Raw genomic sequence first — 3,688 nt, 5'->3', positions numbered from 1 at the left:
ATTTGAAGTTGATCTGATGAAAGCCCTGGGACAAGTACGTAAAAGTAAAAATGTGGGATATTGCCAAAATGGCCACTAAAAGCAAAATGGCGGACTTCCTGTTGCGTTTTTCATAATGCTCCATGAGACTTTTTTTCATGACTGGTCACGATACACCTATATCCAGATTTTGATGAAAATCCGTTATGTGGAAACCTAGGGGCTGGTTCCAGGGGGCGCTGTAGAGCCATTTTGCCACGCCCAATTCCAATTACTCCAGAATACTAAAATATCCGCAGACCTTGAATTTCCTGCAAAGTTTCATAACTTTTTGAGCATGTCTAGACCCTGAAAAAGCCCCCCAAAGGGAAATAATAATAATAATAATAATAATAATAATAATAATAATAATAACTAGGGCTACGTTGTAGCACTAACGGGCCCGAGCACAGGCAATTTCAAGTCTGTTGCGGTCGGGGAAGAGAGAACGTTCGATGACCAAGCGCTCGTCTCCACATTGCCTGCGTTTGCCCTGTGCGGCAAGGAAGATCGCTCCACTTCTTCTGGCCAGCCGCTGGTGCTGAACTAGAGGTAAGTAACCTTCAAACTATCCAACATAACCTATTGCTTTATCTATCATCATATGCTTACATGCCTCAAGTTTTTTGTAATATGTAATTGTTATAAAAGTTACCGTTTATTTATCACGTCTAATGAACAGATTGAAGCAAGATAACTCGACAGTCTTGTTTTGGTTGTGACATTATTTTTTTTAATGACTTACTATCAATACGCTACACGTGTACGTTTCATGTGATAGTAACTGTTTCACCAATATTCTGATACAGGATGGTATATCCGCCATTACTATTTTCACATTGTTTATTTAGTCTGTCATGGAGTTGTAGAGTGAATTAGACAGTAGTGATAACATTATAATGTCCACACATCAGTGTTGTAAACACTTCTCCAATTAATTATATAATTATGTTTTCACACTGAGGGAAGTGGAGAGACTTGATGTGGACTGTTATCAACAGCTCTGTGGGAGATCATCACCTTGAATATTACAGATGAGGTAGAAAGACATTTTATCTATGTGTACAATGTTGTATTTCTTTGTCACGTTTTATCAAAAGCGATTTAAAGTATGTGCATTTAACCATTAGGATACAAACCCAGACCCTAGTACATCGGTTCTAGCTGAAATAAGTAGTGCTTCATAAACAACACAAAACATTCATAACAGTACGCTTCTGCTCCTCATTAATGCAGCTCCTGATGTCCCCAGCAGCAACATGGTGGAGATCTGCAGCTTCATGCTGGTCAACTGGAAGACAACTGATTAAGATTAAAAGATTAAGATTAAAATCCATTTATTCATCCCAAACACATGCACAGACATGCAAAGGCACACTCATGCAGGTAGGGAAATTTAATCGCTGCTTTTTACCCATCTGGTGCAGGACACACAGAGCAGTGAGCGACCATGTACGGCGCTCGGGGGAGCAGATGTTGGGGGAGTGAGGTGCCTTGCTCATGGGCACTAGAGAGGGTAGGGAGACTCTTGGATTTTTGGACAGATCAATCCAGGTTCGACTTTTGTTGTCTCTCCATGGAGTCGAACCAAAGACGAACCAGAGACCTTCTCTGCCCATAGTCCAAGTTTCTGCCACTCGACCACCGCCTCTCCTCATGCATCATCAAACTAGTAATCTACACATCACTCCATGCGTTGCTCCCTTAACTACAGATGGCCTGCGAATGTCATGGAGTTTTACAGTGAATTAGACAGTTTAGGTATGATTTTAATCTCCACACATCAGTGTTGTAAACAGTTCTCAAATTAATTATAGAATTATGTTTTCACACTGAGAGAAGTGGAAAGACTTGATTTGGACTGTTATCAATAGGTCTGTGGGAGATTATCACCTTGAATAGTACTGATGAGGTAGAAAGACATTTTATGTATTTGTACAATGTTGTATTTCTTTCAGCACTTTTATCAGAAGGGACTTAAAATATGTACATTTCACCATGAGGATATAAACCAAGACCACAGTACAACAGTTCTATCTGAAATCTGTTGTGCTTTATACACAACACAAAACATTCTTTAACAGTGCGTTTTTTCTCTTCATAGATGAAGAACTGCAGCACCTGATGTCCTCAGCAGCAACATGGTGGAGATCTGATTTGATACACTTTAGATAAGAACCCAGTGTTTTATATTTCTGCTTTGCCATAAGAGACAGAACATGGTCATCACAGCTGTGTCCTTCAGGCTCGTCTGTCCCTAATAAAATGATAGGAAACATGAAAGTGATCGTCATTATTGTAGAGGAAGAGTTACATATGAACAAAGTGTGTAATCTTATTTTCTGTGGATATTCAACTGTGTATTTGAATATGCTTTTGGATTAAAACGTGCACTACCATGACAATGAATGTTTTTAATGGAGCTATTTCACATTAAAAGTATTGCATTATAATTTAATACATTATGTATTATGTGCAATACTTTGATTGTTTTTAAGTAATGAAATCAGGTCTGTACCTGGAGTCAGTGTTCAGTCTGGTTGGATTCAAGTTGTGTGTCAAGTTGGACCTTCTAGAGGAACATGAAACCAATACACAGATATGTAAAGTCATACATGTGCCAGGTTAAGTCCTTAACACACTTTAAATGGTAAAAAAGGAAGTGTATTACTTCAAAGTTAAACAGATCATAATCATTTCAGCTTAGGAAATAGTTAGTGTACATCAGCATCAAATTCTCTATTACACTGTCTGTTCTAATAAAGATACAAGGCTATAATTTATTTATATTTAACAGAACAATTCAGTGAAATCTGCCTGAGATTACAATGTAAACAGTGCAGGCAGCAGAACGTTTAGCTTTCTCTGTAAGACATCATAACAATACTCTGAATAAAGAGCTTTGGAAGTTGAATTCCCCTTTAAACATCTGCTCTTAAAATACAGATGTGACTTTAAATACGCACGTTTCAATTGATCACTGTAAGTCTGTTTCAGTAGAATAACTAACTGTGTAACATTGTCAAGTCAAATGCCTTGGCGAGTGAAACCATTTTATAGCAATAGATATCCTGATGGAGCTAATTCACCGGACACACACAGTCTCCTGTCTCAGATTTAACCTCATAAACTAACGCATGCCACTGCTGGGCGGACCTACTCATGTCGGTTCATATCGGTGTGTGTCGGTAATAGTGCCGTTCGCAGTAAACAGGAGTTAATGCCCCAGATCGGAGTTCGTATTTAGCCTCCATGCTAACGGACGTTAGCTCGAATGCATGGTACTAAAACACCCTGCGAATCACTTCTACACATCTAAATAAAATACTGAGCTTGACTTACCACAGAAACGGGAGCGCAGACGTCTTTAACGTGTCCGTCAGCAGAACAAGCAAAACATCAAACTGTGTTATTCATCCGATACTGAGTGGGAGGTTTCGAAAGTCTCGAGTTGTGTTCAATGACACAGGAAAAAGTAAGGAGAAGGGAGGGCGCAGCTCACTGTGACGTCACGTAAATTTCAAACCACTATATCGCTTATTATAGCGATATAGAGGTAGTTACGAAAAAGTTCACCCCCTCAGAGTTTTAATGAAGGAAGAACATAGCGATTGAGACTAAAACCAAAGTTTGAATAATGCTGTAAACAGGTTTAATTCTACTCTAAAAT

The 3,688-nt window shown here is 38.9% G+C and overlaps 1 long non-coding RNA gene across 1 annotated transcript; it reads right to left on the bottom strand.

Annotated features, from left to right (window-relative positions):
- Positions 1–1,338: 1,338 nt before the first annotated feature.
- LOC133951989 (uncharacterized) lies at positions 1,339–2,582 on the bottom strand. Its single transcript, XR_009920510.1, has 2 exons — positions 2,537–2,582; positions 1,339–2,275 (listed from the first exon to the last, which is right to left on the bottom strand). It is a non-coding gene; the product is annotated as an uncharacterized LOC133951989 (long non-coding RNA).
- Between the last annotated feature and the right edge of the window lie 1,106 nt (positions 2,583–3,688).

This window comes from Platichthys flesus, chromosome 4 (assembly GCF_949316205.1).
Source record: "Platichthys flesus chromosome 4, fPlaFle2.1, whole genome shotgun sequence".
NCBI classification, from domain to species: Eukaryota; Metazoa; Chordata; class Actinopteri; order Pleuronectiformes; family Pleuronectidae; genus Platichthys; species Platichthys flesus.
Note: the sequence above shows the minus strand (reverse complement) of the source record. Positions and strands in the feature narration are given on the sequence as shown.